Source organism: Triturus cristatus, chromosome 5_2 (assembly GCF_964204655.1).
Source record: "Triturus cristatus chromosome 5_2, aTriCri1.1, whole genome shotgun sequence".
Lineage (NCBI taxonomy): Eukaryota > Metazoa > Chordata > Amphibia > Caudata > Salamandridae > Triturus > Triturus cristatus.
Window position 1 is genome coordinate 9,467,088 of NC_140588.1, and position 23,351 is coordinate 9,490,438.

General features: G+C 50.0%; 1 protein-coding gene across 1 annotated transcript in view; it reads left to right on the forward strand.

Annotated features, from left to right (window-relative positions):
- The window catches only part of DNAH5 (dynein axonemal heavy chain 5), a 5,853,083-nt gene that overhangs the window by 3,298,081 nt on the left and 2,531,651 nt on the right, over positions 1 to 23,351 (forward strand). The gene's annotated exons all lie outside the window — the stretch shown is intronic.

Genomic DNA, 23,351 nt, shown 5'->3' on the forward strand with positions numbered 1-23,351 from the left:
TCCAGGAGGCGTCGACGACAACCAGGAGCTGGATTCGAGCTGTCCCACGAAGTCTGTTGAGTGCTACGGTGTCGACGACCAGATTGGACCCCACAAGCCTTGGCAACGGCAAGTCACTTGGAAACAGAGAAAGGACGTCAGTGCAGACCAGCAAGGTCTGGGGGACTCACCCACCGAGGGTAAGTCGGGGCACGTCTGGAGCAACCAGGAAAGCCCAATCAGAAGAGGAGTCGCCTTCGTGTGGACCCACTAGCCAGCGGGCTAGCGATCCCGAAGAAGCCTCGAGCGGTCGCACTGGAAACTGGCCCACGGGTCACTCGTGGAGTGGATGCCAGAAATCTTCGGTGCAGGAGGTGCTCATGGCTGGGGCTACTCGGAGCCCAAAGCACAACTTCGAGGAAGACCAGGAAGATGATGGATCAGCAAAAGATCACGGTGTCCAGGGGTCACGGTTCCACGTCACCCACGATAGCCACGGGCCTCAGCTTTGCTGTGGACTCGGGGTAGCCTCGGGGAAGTCTGGAAATCCACCTCTGGGGATGCAAGAGACGTCGGCGTCCAGCGGGAGCTTCAGAATTGCAGACCGGACACTTGCTTCTTTGGTGCCTGCCAAGCAGGGGAGTCACTCCTTGACCCCAAGGGAGATTTCTTCAGTCTTCTAGTTAAAGTAGAACTTCGAAGGTCCAGGATATATGTTGCTGAGTTTCGTCCAGAGTAATCTGAAGTCGCAAGGACTGGGTTCCCATACTTATACAAAGTTTGGGGGTTGGACATACTCTAGGGACTCACCTATGGGAGGGTTTGGAAAGAGGGGTGGTTACACCCATTTCCTTTGTCCAGTTTCACGCCAAAGCAGGGGCAGGTAGCCCCTGCAACCAGTTTGAACAGGACTATGCACAGGGACACCAAGTGTGCCCCCAGTGCAGGACTTCAAAGCACCAGAGAGCGCTCCCGCCCAGCCCCAATACACATCTGCCTGTCTGGGGAGGTGGTTACACCTTCCTGGGACAGGAAACCTATTGTCCAGGCCTACCCTGCCGGAGTTTCGGTCAGCAGCAGGAGGCCAGACCCGTGTCTGTGCCATCCATTTTGTGATGCCAGGGCTGTAGAAAGTCTTTACCGGGTAGACCAGTGTGAACATGTCTCTCCCTCTAGAAGGGTGGAATGCTACCCCCGCCGCCAGAACTGGCAGGGGGTAGTATTCCAAAGTGTTTGACACCAAACACGACATGTTTCCGTGCAGCCAGTCCAAAGTTAGCATTTACTGCGAGGTTATAATGCACTTAAGAGTATATGGTCAGGCTGCACCACAAACAGCATCAGAGGGGGTACTCCGAACGCTGCAGAGGGGCTCTACTCATGCAGGGGCACCCTCTCACATAAGAACCAAGCACTCTGCCTTCAGGATTGTCAAGGCTTGCCATAGGAGTGACTTATAGGTTTTATATGTATGTGCAATGGTAGTGATATAGGTAGCCTATACCACAGTAAGGGGTGCAGGCACCACCTTACCCAGGCTGCAGTAGCAGACCTGTGTTGTCATTTTGGAGTGCTTCCCAGGGGTAGCATAATACATGATTCAGCCCCTGGTAGGCCTCTGAGGTACCTATGCCCTAGGTACATAGTATACCATATACTAGGGGCGTATAAGGCACTCCAGAATCCAATTAGAAATGTACCTAATGTACATGGAAACCATTTTAGTGAGGAAGCAGCTAGGCTGGGGTCCTGATTAGCAGGGCCACAGCCAGACTAAAGTCGAAAAACAGTGAAACACCAGCAAAAAGTGGGGGTACCCATGTAAAGCAGATCCTACTCTCCTACACCCTTGGAGCCCCTGTACGCTTGTGAATCACCTCTAACTCCCTCACCTCTTGTGTGATTCTCTGTCTAATTTCCCTGCGCTTGCTATTGTCAGCGGCGGATACAGCCATAAATTCCCCCCGTACCACCATTTTAGGGCCTCACAGATCGCAGCTAACGGGGTGTCCGTTCTATCATTATGGGTAAGGTATTCCACAATTCGCTCTCGGATCTCTTTGACTGTGGTCGGTGATTGTAACAGACCATCCCACAAGCACCATCTTGACGGCGGATGGGCGGCTCCGCTCGCGTGTTAAGTGAGTGTGATAAGGGCATTATCCGATACGGAGCGAGGCTCTATTAAAGTGTCTCTGATGATAGGTAAGAGAGCAGTCGATGCCAAAAAATTATTTAAACATGCGTAAGACTTATGTGCAGCGGAATAATATGTGTAGTCGTGCGTGTCTGGGTGGTGTAGGTGCCATACAGCGTGTATCCCACTTTCTGCAAGCCATTCCTGACCTTTGGGAGAGAGCGCCCCTGACTGTATTTGTCGCTGGCAAGAGCGGTCCCAGTCATTGTCCATTACTAAATTAAAGTCACCCCCTAACAACACGGCCGCGTCGGCGGCCACTAGCCCGTCCGTGAGTGTCTTGATAAGAAAGGGTTCCTGATTCATGTTAGGTGAGTAAATGTTAAGAATAGCAAGAAGAGTGGAGCCCCACTGTACCCGAAGGGTAAGAACCATCTCCGCACTTCATAAAGCAGCGTCGACAAGACTTTGCCCTCAAATTTCGCACTGAGCAAGATAGCTGCCCCACAGGTTTTGGAGGTACTAGTGGACCAATATTGGCGTGGGAATTACTGTGTGCACAAGCGGTGTGTATCTTTGGAGAGCAGGTGGGTTTCCTGTAGCATGCAAATGTCCCCCTCTGCCTGTTCAAGCATGGAAAGAATAGCTGAGCACTTTACGGGGTGGTTAAATCCCCTAACATTAAGAGAAATGATCTTAAAATCCTTACACATGTCCGATATCTAACAGCAAATAGGGGTGGAATGCGTAAACCGCTAGGAGGGGCCAAAGGGAGAAAGAACCCCCAGGTGCGCCATCGCTTCATCCTGAGGCTGGGGACCAAAGCAGTGGTACGGTATACCCAAAGAAAAATAAACCCCATAACAATAAACATGGAACAATCAACCAGCACACAAGATGAAGTAATATCGCAGTTCATGATTACCAAAGTTTGTCAGCAAGAGAAACAGTGAAAGAGTCCGTGGCCTAAGGAAGTCCGCCAGAAGAGGAGAGCTCGGGCTCCGCCTCATGGAGGTGCTAGGAATAGCTAACCAACATTGCACTCAGCAGGGAGCGGGTTGATCGCAACCAGTTGCAAGAGAAGAGAGGACCGCCTCTCGCTCCTTAAGGATAGCGGCTGTGTCTGGTTTATGTGAAGACGAGGATTTCCCCACTGTTTCCCTCCGAAGATGCGCTGGGCTCAGACCCTTAGCTGATTTGCATTGTGTTTCTGGAGATTGCAACCCGGCCATTCCCAGAAGCTCCCTGGCCTCTTGGAGAGAGCGTTTCCGCCTCAGCTTGCCCTCGTACCGGAAGATAAGGCGAAAAGGATGGCCCCATGAGTAGGCAATCCCCAGTTCCTTCAAATGCGCCGTAACCAGCCTAATATCCTTGCGTTTACTTAAGGTGACAGCTGATAGATCTTGGTAGTGTGTAGGGGAAGACCCACGGAACTGTAGAGGGTGCGCTGCCCTGGCCTTCTTTATAATCAATTCCCTCAATTGAAAATCGTGGACACAGATAAGAATGTCCGGCGGTGGCGCCTTTCCGCCCCTTTGTAGGCCAACTCTGTGAGCCCTATCAATCTGAAGCCTAGCGTATGCTTTTCGCCCAGCACGTGCTGACATAGGGCCTCTCAAGGAAGTCCTCTCCTTCTGTGCCGGATGACACACCTCGGTGTCAGGCCCCCTACCTCAAGCTGCACATACCAGGTTATGCAGGACCGCGTTCCCACAATCTGTCCAGGAGGTTTCACCTTTGTTTCACCAGTTCGAAGACCGAAAAAGATTCATCGGCGGAGTACTGCGATAGGTCAGGTGTTACTGTGGTCACCACTGAGCAATCCTATGTGTGTGCGTAGCGTTCTGGTCACGGGCCGTACCAGGCCTCTGTATTGTCCCAACGGTGCTACTGATCCATGCACATGTCACTCATGCAGACCGCCAAGAGGGTCCCAGCCGGTAGGCAATCATTACGTACTTGCGGCCCGGCACCGGTTCTCTCCTCCCTGAGCACTGATGCACAGGGTGTCAGGCTAGCAATCAACAGCTCCGTTGACCCCGTGGCATAGGTACTGGGCGAGGGCCTCTCTTCTTGCGAGGGCAAGCTCAGGGTTAAGGTGGCAAAGGCCCTACACTAGGGTGGTGCTCTGGGGGCCCTACTTGTACGGGACTCGGCTCAAGAACCAATGCCACCTCCCTGCAGGGCTCAGAAGCCACGTCAGGCAAATGTCCCACGGCGGCTGAGGCCTTCACTCCACAGTCAGTTCAGCTCACTAGGGGCACCACACTCCGCGATCTCCCAGCACACAGCGACACAGGCTGCTCACCTCCTCTGGCTCCGTCGTCCGCTGTGGTAACAGGCAGTCCTCCGCCGCCCGATCAAGCCCGGCCTGGCCTCCAGTCGCGCCCGTGCGGCCTGCTATGCATGGGTGGAAGGAAGCCGCGCCTGGGCCAATCTCTCTCTCCGCTGCACCGCACACGAGACTGGTCACCCTAAGCGACCTCACTCCCACATCAGGCCGTGAACCCCCGGCACACAGCACCGGGCACCTCACCCTAGGAGCCCCAGTCGATGCAATCTGCACTGGCTCACGTAAAGCGTTGCTGGGGACGGCGGATCTCTCCAGCTGCTCTTCGCGCAATAACCACTCCACGCAATTGTTAGCGTAAAAGGCCATTTATTAGGACAGGGTTGAACAATCATAACAAAACATCAGTCAAACCCCCCAACAATCCCCAACGACATATCTCATCCTTCCATTCTCTCCCATACTCCAAATACTCACTCCCGCATCACACAGCAACCTCTTTACTTATCCCATTCGCTTCATCACTTCTCTTCCAACCTCCTCCATCATCTCCATCCATCGCACTCCTGTATGCCGCACCCCCACCTTGCACCAGTATCCCCCTCCCCGGAAGGGTAAGTATGCCCGTCTTGGACTCCCCCCTCCCCCCTCCCAAGTACGCCCACACACACCCTCATCCTGTCCTAAACTGGCACGCTTTATAACTTACACCCGATCCTTCCACCATATTTGTCGGGTGGGCGGGTGGCCAAACGCTAAACACCTAATCACCCTGGGGCGCTGGGGACAGGAAGAGGAAGAACTTCCTCTCCCAGCCCCCTTTATCACCTCACCTAGCCCCACCCCTTATCCCACCTCTAATCCCCTGTCCTCTTATCGCGCGAACACCCCAGGGGAAGACAGGTCTGAGACTCTACTTCCCCTGGGGGCCGCATCGCGCAATAACCACTCCACGCAATTGTTAGCGTAAAAGGCCATTTATTAGGACAGGGTTGAACAATCATAACAAAACATCAATCAAACCCCCCAACAATCCCCAACGACATATCTCTCATCCTTCCATTCTCTCCCATACTCCAAATACTCACTCCCGCATCACACAGCAACCTCTTCACTTATCCCATTTGCTTCATCACTTCTCTTCCAACCTCCTCCATCATCAACATCCATCGCACTCCTGTATGCCGCACCCCCACCTTGCACCAGTATCCCCCTCCCCGGAAGGGTGAGTATGCCCGTCATGGACCCCCCCCCCCCCCCTCCCAAGTACGCCAACCAGGGAACCCCCAGAGGGCGGTTACCTGCCCCACCCCACTCAAGTGCACCTTTCGTCCTCACTCCCTGCACCAAATGGACTCATTCCACAACGCACTGATGACATCCCTCAACTCCATCATATAATACGCATTGCCAATGTACGAAAGGTGCACCCCGTCGTCCCTGAAAAGATTGGGCTCTTCGAGCCGCAGACCCGTGTGCGCAATCATCTTGATTCCAGTGTTCCCACAAAAGACACGCATTGCCCTATTCAATTTTCTCCTTGCTCGTTCAACAGCTGCGGGCTTCAGTGCCCCCCTCCAAATACGGCGTGGGATGAATTCAGTCCATACAATGCAGGCGCCAGCCAGATTGCGTTTCATAGCCTCCAAGTCCCTTTGCATCAAATGAAGCAACTACACCCCGGATTGTTTCACCAGATCATTTTCCCCCAAATGAATAACGAGCATGTCCGGGCATCCCCTCTGCGATACTTTCTTTGTCAGCCAGGGCTGCAGTGCTCCCCAGCGCAGCCCACTCTTGCCCCACCAATGTACCTCATGATGACTGCTCCGCAGGTCAAGGCTACGACCGTACACCTGCCTGTCCGCATATTTGGAGGCCCAATGCACAAAGGAATGTCCAACGATCCAGGTAACCGTCTTGGCTCCCGGACCCCCCACGCAACCTACGAAGAGTAAAGAAATTAGAACAAAGAAACAGATCCCCACCGCTCCAGCAGCCTTCGCGCACCTTCGCGCTCGCCAGCCCTACTTTCGCACATACCGCTCGCAACAACGCGACCTCCACCTACCAATCCGCCTGATCTTCTCCCAGGACCACCCCAGCCGCGCTGCCGCCGTTGCCGTGCCAATCCGAAATGAGTGGGTCCCATACAAAGCCGGGTCCTTGCCGAGGCGCCTCACCGCCATTCGTAACACTGCCCGCAGCTGAAACGCTGTGACCCTCCTAGCCGAAGCGTGACAAAAAATCTCCCCCTCTAGACTACCCACCTGCCTGCAAAACGCTCTCCACTCCTGCACCGGGCAAGTCCCTGCCCAACCCGACTCACACAACCACACCCACTTGCCCCTCCTTGCCTGATCGGTTTTAGACTGCCCCAACCAGATACCCAACCGTGCCCCGTCCACTCGCACGTCGTCAATACGCCTGCCAGGCGCACCTTTGGTCCCCAACAACTCAGACACCCTGAACGCCCCAAAAAACATCCATATCATGCACAAACGAAACAAAGCCAACTCGGCAGCATCATAACAACAGTGCCGCAATTCCGCCAATATCTCAACTAACAGATCAAACGTGATCACCTCCCGCAAAGTCCCCCCCCTCACTCCCCCCCTCACCCTACCCCATCCCTTTAACATCCTACTCAACAATTCACTCCTCGCTGGATCAAAAGCCCAAATACACCATGCCATAAAAGGAAATGCCAGCTAACTTCCCCGCAATCGTAACTTGCGACAGACCTCTGTCCATACAGTCCAACACGAACTTCATCACCCCCTCCTCACAGCTGCCTCGCGACATACGCCAATTCGCACTGGTCCACCCCAAAAAACGCTCCAAACTCAGACCATGGCAGTCGATACGCGCGCCTTGTGGAGTCCGCAATAGATTTCTCAACCAGATTCACTACTCTCACTTCCCCCAGCTCCAGATACCCTCCGACACCTTGGTCTTGCAAGCCTCCGCTCCCGGCGCCAACTTCCTGAAGCGCTGCCACTGCAAACGAGACAACGCATCCGCAATGTAATTTCTAGCGCCCGGCACATGTTGCGCGCGAAACAGCACATTGAAACGCAGACACAGCAGCATGAAACTTCGTAGTAAGCGCAGTACCCTCAGATCCCTTGCCCTCTGATTGTTCACCAAGTCCACCACCGTCCTGTTGTCCACATGGAAAAGGACCGATCGGTTCTGAAACTCCAAACCCCACACGTGAAGTGCGACCAGCAACGGAAAGAACTCCAAAAATGCAATGCTTCTGCCCTGCGTCAACCAATGTTACGGCCACTGTTCAGCACACCACCTGCCGTCCCAGAAAATGCCGAAACCTTTTGCGCCAGCCGCGTCTGAAAAGATCTGCACCTGCCACACCATTTTGCCCTCCACAAAGTCCAAAGACACCCCGTTGAATTCGCTCGCACACCCATTGATATCCGCACTCTGTGGTGAGGGAGCACCGCCCCTGACATGGCCATGACCAACCGTCCGCACAAAGTCCTGCCAGCCCGCACCACTCGACATGCGAAGTTCAACAAACCCAACAGCCGTTGCACCGATCTCAAGTCAATCCTCCGCTGCCCCACCACGTGCAACAAAAATTCCTGCATCTCCCCCGCCTTCTGCTGGGGCAACCTCGCCGCCCACGCCACGGAGTCCAGTTCGATACCCAGAAAGGACAAACAACAGCTAGGCCCAGCTGTCTTTTACGGAACCAATGGAACCCCAAAGTCACAGGCCAGTCGCTGAAACTGCCGCAGAGCCTCCCCACACTGCCTGGGGCCCACAAACAAAAAATCATCCAAATAGTGGGACACCAGCCGGTGTCCCGATCTGTTTGTAAAAGCTCACTGTAGGAAGGAACTGAATGTTTCGAACAGCGCACAGGATACGGCACAGCCCATTGGCAAAACCTTATCCACAAAAATCGCCCCCCCAAACTGCATTCCTAGCAATGCGAAATCCGCCGGATGAATGGGAAGGAGGCGAAACGCAGATTTAATGTCGCACTTTGCCAATTCCGCTCCCCGGCCACAGGCCCTCACCAAACCGATCACATCCTCCACGTACGCGTACAGTACCCTGGAATCCTCCACCGCAATTAAATCATTCACGGACGACCCCTCCGGCCAAGACAAGTGGTGAATCAGACGAAACTCATCTTGCTCCTTCTTCGGTACCACCCCCAGTGGAGAGATGATGAGCTCAGGCATTGGCCACGTATCAAACGGGTCTGCAATTCTACCCTCAAGCACTTCTTTCCACAGCTTGGACTCCACCACCCCTGGCAATTCTTTCGCCGACCGCAAATTCTCCGCCCATCTCCGCTCCCGAGGACCCTGGTAACCCACCCGAAAACCCTCTGCAAACCCCCAGTAAATTTTTAGCGCGGCCTCTCTGTCAGGATATCTGGAGAGCCATGGACCCATGGCCTCCACCCTAACCGGCGTAGGAGCCCTTTGGCCCAGCCTGTCCCTTTCCTTTGGTAATAAGCCACTGTTCATAGGCAGTGGCCAGTGTGAAACACTGTGTGACCGGGTGACGTCCCCCGCACTTAGAACACTCGTGTTTGAATTTACACGGATGGCGGGTGCAGAAACCCTTGTTAAAGTTACAACATGCCCCTGTGGTAGCTCCCCCACTCTTACTGGACTGTCCCGAGTCCGCAGAAGTGGAGGCCTGTCCTCCCGCACCCCAACACCACCTTGTCCCCCCGCCCCGGCTTGGGCGGGACGCGACTGAAAAGACCGATACGTCACCGGAAGCCCACTAGCCGTGTGCGTAGAAGCAGACGAATGCGTGGAAGACATCCACTGCACCCACAGTTCCTGGTCCACCTCACCCCAGGGTTTATCGGGGTTAACACTTACTCTGGCCCTAAACTCCTCGTCGTAGCTGAGCCAAGCGAACCCTCCAAAGTGCATCTGCGCTTTGCGTATTATATCCATATACTTCAATAGCGCGATAGCGCTATCTTGGTGCTTTTCACAATATATGCTCCCATAGATCAAAAAGGCCGACGTCCAATTCTCCATGTTTACCGGCACCCGAGGCCTCCTCGTCAACTCCCACTCCTCCTCCTTCGAACCCTCCTTGGCCTGTATCTCCCTATGCAACAATTTGAACACATCTACATATTCGTGCTTCTAAATCCTTGTCCTCGTCTTCTCGCCGCTTCCAACCGCCTTCAGGCCCTTCCCCCCACCCGACCCCCCCACTGGCTCATCAGTATGTCGCGCTAGCGCGGGGAGGCTCTGACGCCGGTCCCCGCGCTTAAAAGCCTCACTCTGCTTTCGGCCCCTCCCCCGCGCCATAGACTGAGCCCTCGCCGGTGGCGGCTCCTCCTGGCAAGCAGCCACCCCCGCGGACGCGGATTTCGGCGTTCGGGTCATACCGACCCACGCCTGATCCAGCACGCCCGGCCGGAGGAGAGGAGATCTCCCTGCCCGGCCGAGGAGTTGAAGCGCAGCGCGCACCGCCGCCGCATCGGGCCGCGACTCGTCTCCTACCGCCATTGCCGCACCACGCGCGCCACACGATCGCCCCCCCCCGGATGCCGCACCAGCCGACAGACTGGGCCGCCACTAATCTCTGCAACCAGCAACTGCCAAACGCTAAACACCTAATCACCCTGGGGTGCTGGGGACAGGAAGAGGAAGAACTTCCTCTCCCAGCCCCCGTTATCACCTCACCTAGCACAACCCCTTATCCCACCTCTAATCCCCTGTCCTCTTATCGCGCGAACACCCCAGGGGAAGACTGGTCTGTCGACCCTACTTCCCCTGGGGGCCGCATCCTGGGCCCGCATCTCCGTGCCCGCTGCCGCTCATGGCCTCACGATTCCGCGTTGTCTAACACCTCTACAGAGGTTGGGCGGGATCCGGGATAGATTCTCGGTCGTCCCGCCAAGGATTACGAGTCCGAGCAGGCAGAATCAAAGTGATTAAACGTGGTGGAGCCAGAGGAGCAGCAAAGCACGTCCTACACGGCCGCCATCACATTTGTTTTAGCAGATGTGTGCCGTCAGTGTCCGTGAAGTAATCCGTTCACAATACTACTTCACTGTGCTTTACTGATGGACATGCTGTGCTCCCCAGATGAGTTTCCTTCGAGAGCCACATTCTCTAGGCTGTTGAACACAATTATAGGTTCTTCTTCTCTTCGATCTTCCATTAACAACTAAGTACAAGCGATTTTCCTCTTGCATGAGTGCATCAGATCCGAGGCAGATTGATGAACTAACCAATTATCCAAATTTTCCTGGTTTGTGTTTCTTGCCAATACTATGACATAAAACTGACTCATCCTTCTGACCTGACACATCCATCTGGCATCACACGCTACTTGGTGACCAGTAAAAGGAGCAGCCGCCGCCCCTCTGCTCCAGATTCCCTACCTGACTTACCTCACGGTCTCCTGTCGTTGTTAGCGGCACCCACTGCATCTGCTGCCCAGCTCCGGGTGCCCATCAGCGAGTAGAGTGCAGATGCCAACAGCCTCAGGCGATCTGCAGAGGCGGCCCTGCTAGTTCCGGGTGCAGCCTATGGAAATACCTGGTGGGCCCCACTCGCAGCCAGCATTCAGCCTGTTACAAAGCATCTGAGACTGCTATTCTCGATGCAGGATCTGAGCTGCCCCTCGCCCTACCGCACCGTCATTGCAGCAGAGGCGAGTGCCCGGTGCCTGAGCCTGGAGGTAGGGGTGCAGGGGAGAGAGGTCAGCCTGTGGAGCATTGGGCTTGAGAGCGCCAGGTGCAAAGGGGGTTGCCGGACACAGGAGCTTACACGGGAGGGCCCTGAGGGCTGTAGGCTGTGCTGTGCCATTCAAAGCCCCACAAAACCCTAGTGAGCCACAAAAGTACCCCCACAAGCCACAAACCCACACAGAAAACAGGGCCCATACTCCAGATGCCAGGAGAGGCTTTAGGTGCAGAGACCAGGCTCTATAAGCCCCGCAAGTACTCCAGCTAGTACAGTCACCACCCTCCAGCCAGCTAAGCAGCTACCCAGCGACCAGTGCATTGAATCTACTAAACTCTCTTGGATACCCACGTGCACTCCTGTTGCAACTCTATTCCTCTCTGCCCTTAGAGGAGCACAAGCAAACAAGGTGATCAAAGCAACAGAGTGGTACCAACTCAGAATCTGTTGGCTACCGGAGAGATGTAGAGGCATAGAGAAGCGCAGTCGATTATCAGCAGCAGCACAGGCCCATCTGCCACCTGCAACCACAGCTCTCTGTAGTCAGTAGTGCAGGTCCACCGTCCACCCTCAATCGCAGCTGTTTGTAGTCATCCAGTTGCGATAATAACCAGCATCAACTAGCTGTACCAGGCAATCAGCAGAGCCCAGACCTACGAAGTGTTTCAATTCAAAACGTATTTCTACTGATTGGACTAAGGGGGAGCACGGTGGGGAAGAGCACCCTAAGACCCAGAAGGACAAGGGCTCACACCACAGACTCAATGGATCTCAAGTGCCGGAAGATCCAGACAGACACAGATTTAGATCAGGAGGGGTTACTAGATCATCCAGTAGTCCCTAGTTCCCGAGCAGTTCTGGCATTCCCCCAAGAAGCCACAGCAGAAGAACCCCTGCCTGCCCCCAGAACTCAGATTACAGACTTTTTCCCACGATTGACAATTCAACCATCAGCCGCTGGTATAAAGACTGTTACCCCAGATTCCACAGAAGCCACCAAACCAGCTGCGACTCACTTAACATTTGACACAGCATCATCTTTAGACCTCTTAGCAGATGGTCCAACAACCTCATCGAGCATCACATACTAGGTTCTAATAGAGCAAGACCCAAGCTCAGTGTTCATCCTGGAGCCGACTGTTTCAGTGCCAACGCCCCAGCCATAACCTCACACCCCCTGCCTTGCCACGAGGAAAGGTGGCTAACATTGTGGGACTCACAGGAGTATCATCTACAGAAACCACAACTGCCTCAAACAGAACCCGTCCTCTGCATTCTTCAGGCTCTGCAGTCCTCATACTCCTTCAGGGCATCTGTCTCCGCCCACTTCAGGCTTGGGAGTCCAAGAATATAGAGCAAACTCAATAATCTTACCAAGTCAAGCCAAGTTAGTTTAGCTGTCCCAGATAATTACAAATATAGAAGCCACAAACAAGACTATGAACGGAAACTCTGTGCTCAGCCCTGCAGACGGACTTGCACAGGCCCAGAAGGGTTCAGAGCAAATTAGAGCAAGCTCAAACGAGGGGCAAAAGGGGCACAGCTTACCATCTCACTTACGGGTCTTCAGCTCAACCCAATCCTCTACTAGGCCCTCCGCTATCTGCATCAAGCCTCCTTGAAGAAACAGTGTTTGAAATAGGCTCTGAAAGCCGGGACCAATTATTCTCTAGAACCAATGGATTTTCTAGTAAGCCAGGGTCCTCAGCTCAATCAGAGAGTAATTCGGAGTATGGCACAAGCCCCACACCGGGGACAAGCAGGGAGGGAACCTAGTGATGAATCTCACTAATCACCCACTCACGGAAGCCCAGATAATAGTATTAAACAAAGGACTGGGCTTTGTTTCAACCAATACAATGGACAGTTTTAGGGTACGGCAAGAGCTCTCTGACTTCCTCAGATCAGTGAGATTAAAGGTCTTCTTCCATGATCAGGAGGATAGAGCGGTGAGCAGGGGAGACACTGATTTCCTTCCTAAGTCTACTTTCACCCCTATGGATTCTATATTGCCACAAGAAGTTATAACTTTTGAAAAAGCAGTGGTACATGATGTTGAGGCACTGGGAAGAAACCAGAAAAATCCCTTTAGAAATATTACAAGAGAGGAAAGCGAAGCCCTAGAGGAATTGAAAAATAACCAAGATCTGGTTATAAAGCCTGCCGATAAGGGGGGTGCTATTGTTGTCCTCACAAATCGGGTATACGAACAAGAATGTCAGAGATTGTTGAGTGATGAGAGGAATTACAAGATACTTCTGACAGACCCTACACTAGGATTAAGACAAGATATTACAACGGCTGTAGAGGAAGCTCTCAATAATGATTGGATAACGGAACATGAAGCCAACTTCCTACAAAAGAAAGACCCTATTACACCTGCATTTTATATTTTACCTCAAGTGCATAAGGTTGCAAGACCACCTCCAGGGAGACCCATTGTGGCTGCAATTGGTTCTATACTCGAGCCATTGTCACAATTTTGTGACTTTTTCTTTAAACCATTGGTTCAGAGTAGGAGGGCATACTTAAAGGATACCACTGAGGTCCTTAATCTCCTTACTGATATGGATTTTAATCCGGAGGAGGAATATTTGGTGGGGTTAGACAGAGAATCCCTGTACACCAATTTTCCCCAAATGGAGACTCTTAGGGTGATAGAGGAACTCTTATTTGAACAAGATTGGCAATTCCAGACCCCTAGACCATTTATTTTACATCTAGCCAAATTGGCACTGACAAAAAACTTTTTTGAGTACAAAGGTACATTTTATTTACAGACCCATGGAATATCTATGAGGAGTGCATTCGCGCTGAGTCTGGCGGGTCTGTATGTTTCCTTCTTTCAGCAGAGATACATTTTTGATGCAGATAATCCTTGGACACAGAATATCCGTTTCTGGAAAAGGTTTATAGATGATGTCCTCCTGATTTTGAGAGGTAATGAAGCGTCTATAAAGGAATTTATGAAATGGTTGAACAGACAAAATCCGTTCCTCCACTTTACCACTACTATTACAAAGGACGATCTTCCATTTTTGGATTTAGTTATCTTTCCATCTGAAGGAAAATTGTCCACCAGAGTACACCATAAAGCCACAGATAAGAATGGTCTACTTCATTTTGGGAGTTTTCATCCCAAATCCCTTGGGGAGAATCTTCCTGTTGGGCAGTTTCTGCGACTTCGCAGAAACTGTTCGGAACTTGAAAAATTTAGGGAAGAGGCTACTTTATTGACAGGAAAACTTAAGGATAAAGGTTATCCTAATCAAGTGGTGAGTAGGGCACAAAAGCGAGCTTTAAACTGTCCTAGAGATGCACTTTTGAAAAAATCATAAAGACCAGATAAAAAGAATACGATATGTGTAACTACATTTAATACGTCCTCAACAGCGATTAAACGTATTATTTTGAAACATTGGCGCATATTGAACTCGAGTGGTTTGAGACTTGAGAAACCCTTATTCTCATTCAGACGAGGCCAGAATATCAAAGATCAACTGGTTCATTCCCGTACATATAACAATGCTCGAGGGGCTTCTCGGGTGATGGGAAATCTTATACCAGTAATGGGCCACACACGTTGTGGGTCGTGTGATGTTTGCAAATTACCAAGAAACACTAAAGAGGTGGAGGTTGGTCTACGCCACCCTTGGCAACAAAGAGTGCCCACAAACTGTAACTCCTCTCACGTTATCTACATCATCAAGTGCCCTTGCAATTTAATCTATGTGGGAATGACGTGTAGGAAGGTGAAAGTGAGGATAATGGAGCACAGGAGTAACGTCCGATGTGCCAGGACCAATACTTGCCTCACTTCACATTATGTAGAAAAAAGACATACAGTGGAGGATATTTTCTGGACGGCGCTGGAGAAACCTGTTTTCGCACCATCTATGAGGGAGGTATCACATGCCCTCTTTATACGAGAACAGAAATGGGTATATCGTATTAAAAGTCATGTAACAGGGCTGAATGACGATATACCCTGGGCAGCTTTGGGAAACAAATAAACAATACATATTTTATCCCCTACGAAATATCTGTTACACCTCATGCAGCTGGGATATTTATTTATTTAACAGAGTTTGTAGCACGCATAGCTGCCCCAGCAATGGGGCGTCCCAGCGCGATCAGAGACACGGAGAGTGGTAAGTCAGGAGGGCGTTATACAACGGAAGGGTAGAGCCAGGTCTTGATCGCCTTGCGAAAGATTAAATGAATCTGGATCTCTCTGATGGAGAGAGGGAGCCGGTTCCAAAGTAACTCTGCAAGACAGCAAAAAGAGCGCCCCCCCCGGCTTTTGCTCTCACAGCCCGGGGGACAATAGCCAACAGCTGATTGGACGATCTGAGGGATCGCTGAGGTGTGTACGGTTGAAGTAGCTTAGTCAAACCCAACGGAGCCTGTTGAGTAAGAATTTTATGTGCGACACATAAGGTTTTAAATTGAATTTGTTTCTCAACAGGCAACCAATGTAACTTAGGTAAGATGTGGGCAGCCAACGCAGATCTCGGGAGTGCCACTAACATACGTGCTGCGGCATTCTGGGTCCTCTGCAAACCCATGATACAGGATTTGTTAGCCCCGAGATATAATACATTTCCATAATCCAGTCTAGATAGTATAGTCGCCTGGACGATGGTTTGACGAGCTCTAGGGGGAAAAAAGCCCAGTATTGGCTTCAAGCCACGCAGTAGGCCAAAACAAGACCCAGCCACAGCTTTGGCTTGCGTATCAAAAGTCAGTCCGCTATCAATCCAGAAACCCAAGTTTTTGACAGCTTCTTTGGGCACAGGGGCTGGCTTAAGGCTGTCAGGCCAGCAATGATCAGACCATAGGTCCCGGTCTTTTCCAAATAATAACACCTCAGATTTACTGCCGTTTAATTGCAGGTAATTGCTAGCCATCCAGTCTGCCACCTCTACCAGATCTTCCCTGAATCTATTTAAATTGGCAGTGTTCTTTTTAGAGTAAGCAATCACCAATTGGGTGTCGTCAGCATATGACACCATTGACAGTCCCCTCTTCCGAGCCACCTGGGCCAGAGGTTGCATATAGATATTAAACAAGAGGGGGCTCAAGATAGAACCTTGAGGCACTCCCCGTTGTAAGGCACACCACTGGGATTGAAATGGTGGCGTCCAGATCTGGAAAGATCTTCCCGTCAGAAAGGCTCGGCACCAGTCGAGAGCCAGATCCCTCACTCCAATGTCAAATAGACGCTTCAGTAAAATTTCATGGGAGACCGTATCAAAGGCGGCACTTAGATCGAGAAGAACTAAAGCCGCCGAGTCCCCAACATCCAATATCCCTCGGATTTCCTCTGTCACTGCCAACAAGGCAGACTCTGTGCCATGTCGGGCTCTAAAACCGTTCTGCGACGGGTCAAGGATTGTGTTCTGTTCGATGAACTCAGTCAGAATAGTATGTACATGTAGTTCTACAATTTTTGCTAGAAAAGGAAGTTGCGAAATGGGGCGGTAGTTACCCGGCTCGGCTGGGTCCAAAGACGGTTTTTTCAGCAGAGGGATAACTTTTGCATGTTTCCATGTTGCTGGTACTATAGCTGACTCTAGAGAGAGATTCATCAATTCCAGATATACTGGTAAAATAGATGGCATGACTTGACAGAAAACTTTTGGGGCTAGTGGGTCAGTAGGTGATCCAGATTTAATTTTTTTAGACAAGACCTCCAGACTTGCTAAAGATAGCACTGGAAAAGATAGCAAGCTATTTTGACCTTGAGAGGCCGGGACAGTGGGCCAGATCTTCGTATCGGGATTGGCCGTTACAGGGAGATTTTGATATATTTTTTCCACTTTATTAATAAAGTAGTTAGCTCATCACATTGGCTATTAGAGGAAATAGAAGAAGTCCTGGCCACATCACCGTTCTTGTACCGGGATTGGAGATATGCGTAACATTTAGGGGGAGCGTGCATATTTATGGGTGTCTCATACTTATGTGGATATAGTTTTTGTTTCTCCCTAAGTAATGGCCCTGATTACTACTCAATGACAATGATTTTAAGGGCATATTCCAGATGAGGACATGGTTACTAAGTAGCCCTGATTAGAGATACGGACTGTATTTTGTGTGTTGTATTTGGCTCACTCCATAGAGTATTGGACATCAAGATTTTTGGTGTCGGGTATTCAGATGCATGTGGGGTGATCGTGAGGGGCTCCTCATTGGTCCCAGTTGGTTTTACGAGTCTTCGAACCAGCATGCTGGAGTGAGGGTTACTGTTCTAGTGTTTCTTGCAAACGTAGCGCGTATCACGTCACACGCGGGCATCACGTGATAGGAAATGAGGAGATGAAAGGAGCGGAACAGAGATGCACTTTATTCCTACGCGGCACTGTGAGAGACTTATTGTAGTGGCGGCGGCCCACTCTTGACGAAGTAAGGTGCAGGGAGGTACCATTGTTTGTTTGCTAGAGAGTACTTTATACATCCCACGATAATCAGATGAAAGACGCTATAAACATTTATCGGGGTGTTTTACTTGCGTAGGTTGGGGTTACCTATATATTTTGATGACAACGAAGATTGAGGTATATTTAGTATGACCTTGATAGAACAGTGCAATATTTGGGCCGCACGCCGCTATTTTGAACTATGAGGTATAATGATATACAGACTCCGCTGTCTGCAGCTTCATTTGAGGGGATGCGTGTAATATGAGATTTAGTGACTACATGTTTACTGTAGTGCTCCCGTTCCCCTTGAGCCAATAAGCGTGTGATTGACGAAATCTTTTAAATATATTTTTTCCAACAGTGTGTGACTACAGAGGGTCGCCCTCTTCTCCATTGCCACTTTTAGCGTTTGACCAAATAAACTCGGTAAGATGATATATAGAGTGAACCGAGTGAGACACAGTTATACTATGTTGTATTGCTATAATAAAAGCTATGATTATGAGTGGGGGCAGGGAGCCCCTATAACATTTTAATTGGCCTGATGAAATGCGGTTACTTGCTCACTTTCTTTTGCACGCTTTTTCTTGTTTTGCACAGTTTGCGATTGGCATTTGATGTGTTTCACATAATTTGTTTGTCACATATCATTAGGAGAGCCATTGTTGCTCTTTTTTCTAGTTGGAGTGGTGTGACATTCATGATCTATGAAGCACCGAAGTCGCACCCAATGGGTTCTTTGTGGACGCAGTTCTAATGAGGAGAGCACACTATTAACATTTGTGTTTGTATATGTGTGGTGTTGGTAAATGTTTGACAGTGGGTTTTCATTGTTTTCTTCTCTCACAGTTTCAAATTGGAGAGTAATGTTACCAGCAACTCCAGACTTTCAGGTGGAGTAATAACCCATACATTGCTTATATTAGAGGGGTTTAGTTAGAAAAAGAGCATAGGGATCCTACCTGTCCTGATGAAGGCCGGATAAAGAATCTATAACCGGCTGAAACATGTCGACCTCTATGCAGACGGGGGGGTGGTGAGTACTTAATTCACTCACACCACCATCATCCGTAGGTATTCTTTTGGATACCAAAATCTTTTTAGCTCGGACTAGGAATAAACTGATATCTCTAAGCCAGTTTTAAATCACTATTCTCCTGCACCTTTATAGGATCCTTTCTTTCTTTATCACTAGTGTATTGTCTACCCCTCCCTATTGCTCCATCTCTAGCATTGGTCTGCACAGAGGCGTTAGTAGCAGCCCTATGATGAAGCATGCCACAACTTGTTGTGGGTGAGGGCAGTTTTAACAAATTAGGTGTGCTCCCCTGGCTGACTGCGTCCATACAAACAAAAACGACTGTTTATTTGCCCTACCTCTTTGTGCGTTTTGGTATAGTGTTTGAGGAGGACGAGGTAGGGTTGATCCTTCTCCCCCTCTTTGTTATATTGTGTGTACTATCCTCAGCTAAGGGCCATCACTTCTCAACAACAAATCTATCAACCGCAACACTACAAGCAAGTGTTGTGTGGACCTCCTTGCTGAGTACAATACATGCTATGGCCGCAGCGTTATCTTACCACTCAGATAAACTCGATGCCCAAGTAGATTTTCTTGGCTCTTCAGCTAACCTCATCACGGGCATAGAGAGTAAACTGGACACTCTGAACAATCTGAGCAAGAGTGTGTAAAACACAGTGGAATTGGCCTCTCCCTCCACTATCACAGGAGGCGACTGCCTGTGCTCCCTATATATAAACACATTTGTTTCCCTGCCACAAGGTATGGAAACACTGTTGCAAGATCTCAAATTACAGCTCTACTTACCTAACCCTACACTAAAGATCACACCCAGCAGTCCCCTTCCAAGGAACTGATCAAGTCACAAGGATTCACAAAACCCTCTTTGACAAATTCAAGCTTTGCCAAGACAGTACATCCCGCTCAACATCCAGGTAGAGCTGCCGGCTCTACTGCCCAGGGGACATGTTCACAGTCGTCCCACCATCTCACTGATCTTTCTCTGGTGACAAATGTCATACAGCCGGTCAGATTGAGCAAACGCTCTTGCAAACGATTAAGGAAACAAAGAAATGAAACCCAAAAAGTGCCAATTTTCGCAAAGCAGGAATGGCTATATCCCATCTTCATAAAAACTAAATCAGACAAAGAGCTCCCTCACCCAGACGTAAAGCCAACAATCCCAGTCTCATCCTCAAACTCTTCATCAGTGGACCTATCTGTGCAGAACCAACAAGCAGACCAAACCCGCAAAGTAGAGGTAGCAGGTGCTTGTAACAATCAGCTACCAAACCATGCAATAAACAGTTCAATGATCAAAGCCCCTCAACAATTCGAGAAGAGCCCCCGCAATCTTTCTCAATCACACCTGCCTACTCAGGTCACCCAAACACAACCAGCGAGCCAAAAAGGCTGTCTGAAGACAAATCGAATCACAGTGAAACAGTCATCCTCTCAAGCCTTGGTCTGAACCACCTAACCGAGTATGTTCTAGCAAAAAAAAATAAGAAAACTTCATTGAACAGCATTACACCCTGACTGAAATACAGGGAACCAACAGAGTAGTTGATAGTGGAAAATGCAGGGACTCTAGTCAACCGCAAGACTCATCGACACAAACTCTGAGAACCCAGGGTACCATCTCCAGCATGACCGTCTCTCCCAGGCCAAATAAGCTGGTCTTCACCCCGGAATACCAATCAAGGGGGGCTCACGACATCCTAACAGTGGCAATTCGATCTTTCTGTTTCAATCTAGGCTGAACCTAAAGCACATATGTTCTGTTATGTAGATTTCAATCAATCAAGGGGTTTAAAGTGCGTTACTCACTCATGAGGGTCTCAAGGCGCTGGGAGGGGAGGTGTAGCTCCGGTTCAGCCGAAGAGCCAGTTCTTGAGGCTCTTCCTGAAGGTGTGCAGTGTAGAGGAGCATCTGATGTTGACTGGGAGCTTGTTACAGGCTTTGGCTGCGATGTAGGAGAAGGCTCTTCCACCCGCTCTGGTTCTTCAGGAGCACGGGGTTTCTGCCAGGGCGAGGTCGGCAGAGCGGAGGTTCCTTTTGGGTATGAGGAAGGAGACTCTTTCGTTGAGGTATTTGGGTCCGATGTTGTGGAGGGATTTGTAGGTGTGGGTGAGTAGCTTGAACGTTATTCTCTTCTCGACGGGGAGCCAGTGGAGGTCTCGCAGGTGTTGAGTGATGTGCTCATGCCGTGGGATGCCGAGGACGAGTCTGGCCCTGGTGTTCCGGATGGTCTGGAATTTGCATAGCAGGGATTTGTTGATTCCAGCATAGAATGCGTATCCGTAGTCCAGTCTGCTTGTTATTAGTGCGTGGGTGACAGTCTTTCTGGCTTCGGGGGGGATCAACTTGAAGGTCTTGCGGAGGATGCGGATGGTGTTGAAGCAGGTAGATGCAACAGCGTTGATCTATCGGGTTATGGTGAGGGAGGAGTTGAGTATGATGCTGAGGTTCCGGGCATGGTCCATGGAAGTGGAGGCGGGTGCCAAGGGCGGAGGGCCACCAGGAGTTGTCCCCCGCAGAGTGGGAGGGTCCGAGGACTAGGACGTCTGTCTTCTTCGAGTTGAGTTTCAGACAGCTGCTGCTCATCCAAGTTGCAACTATATTGAAGGTTCACTTGCCTGCCGATCTCCATAAGATATAAAAACAAAAAGAAGATTGTATCGAAGGTAAGGGAACATTCAATACAAACAGCCATTTTAAGGCAAGCCTCTGTGGCATTTATGAGTATTTGCTTGGAGGAAAGAGACAACGTAGACAGTGAGGAGGATACACAGGCGAAAGTGCAAGCTATGGGAGACAGGAGCTATAGGGGGCAGCATGTGGGAGAAACTGAAGAGTTTGTCTCCCAGGAAAGAGAACAGCTGGGAGGGAGTCAACAGGTGTGGACTCAAGATTGAAAAGTGGAAGGGGCTGGAGAAGCAGCAGAGAGGAGCATAGGTAGGGGCCAATATTTTTTAATGAATTACTTGTTATTTCAATGCAAACAGTCCGTTGGAGGTTGAAAGATACACCCTAACAGCAGCAGCATCACGTGAGCGAATAATTTTCCTCTGGCCTAAACTAAACAAGCACTGGCATAGCCGATAGGTCTCGCCTTTGGGACCTTATAAGTGTTTAGCCATGCAACACTTGATGTTGTTGATATTGTGCTGGATAACTAAACACTTATAAGGTCCCCAAAGGCAAGACCTATTGGCTATGTCAATGCTTGTTTAAAAGGGGCATCGAAACAGGTCTCTATTGGGCTCTGCTTATTTATGCCTAGGCATTTTTGTGTCATGTCCTGGCAATACAATACAACTGGTGGACAGGCCTAACAAAAAACACATAGCTAAGAGTCACACAACACTTTCTCTGCTCAATTAGCACATCATAGGTAGACTCACTTTGGAGCCTGTTGCAGCTCCCCTGCTTGATTTCATGTGGACCTGACCAGTGCCGGCCTTTGCTAAGATAGCACCTTGGGCACCTTTTAGAGACCCCCACCCCCCTTCACCTTGGCATGAGCGGAGAGAAATTTGGCACCCTTGCCGATAGTAGTGAATTCAGTGAGGCAGCCGGGGTCTCTTCTGTGTTCATCGGTCAGTGCCTGGATGAGTAGGGACTAGGGACTCAACACAAAACATCACTGAACCTACCCTAGATCACCTGAATCGCTGCTAGCTTAGCTGCCTCATGCAGATGTGTGCCAGTAGGGGTTAGAGGGTGAAGGGAAGGTAAGGAAGGGACAATGGTGTGTTAACAACATTGCCAGCCATATGATAATGAAGGACTAAAACCACTTGAAACTGGCACATCAGACAGAAACGAACAGGAGGGGCAAGGACAAGGCTGGAGCAAGGTGAGAAGGGCACTGCTTTTGTCATAACCTTAATGCAGACAGCTCCATGTGCCCCTCAGTAAATTGGTGGCCTGGGCCCAGTTTCCACATGCTAAAGGCCGGACCTGACCTCTACTGCTACATACTGTGACCTTTTCTTTGCTGCTGGATGTGGTGTTGTTGGCAATTCATTTGGCCCAGGTGCCAAATAAAAGTGTCCCCCATTCGAGAATAAGGCAGCTAAAAAGGTTGCCTATATTTGTAAATTTGGCAGTTTTGAACATGTAAAGACACGCTGTATAAGTGTTTTGCAAAGTATGAAAGACTGCCTTGATTTTAGATACCTACAGCCAATGTTTGTTTTAATATCAGGGAAATTAACAGTAACAAGCATTGGCATAGCCAATAGGTCTCGCATTTGGGACCTTATAAGTGTTTATAAGTGTTTAGCCATGCAACACTTGATGTTGTTATGCTGCAGATTGGCGCATATAAATTCTCCCCACTTCCACGGACAGAGTAAAACTACAGTCATACGCACATACACTCATCATACGCTAGGGCCCATCACACTGAAATTCACACTATTACTCTATCCACACTGAATATAGGAGAGAAACCTGAACCAATCTGCATCTAAACGAGGTCAATGCGACCATAAAGACATTGTCCTGAGTCACGATTTTAAACATAGGAAATACATCTGTAACTCAATAAATGACAAAGAAATAACCACCCGACACTGGAATTCAAACAAATGGTTGTTTATCTAAATTAGTTCAAATGAAAGTCAATCAATAGTAAAATCATTATTCTCATAGTTACCTATTCTAGCTAAATGGGTCAGGACAGGTCTCTCAGTAAAGTCTCTCGAGCCGCCGTCCTCAGCATAGGTTCAGGAAGAAGTGGCCTCAAAAATCCCGAATGCAATGACCACGGACCCTCTCTAGTCTAGTA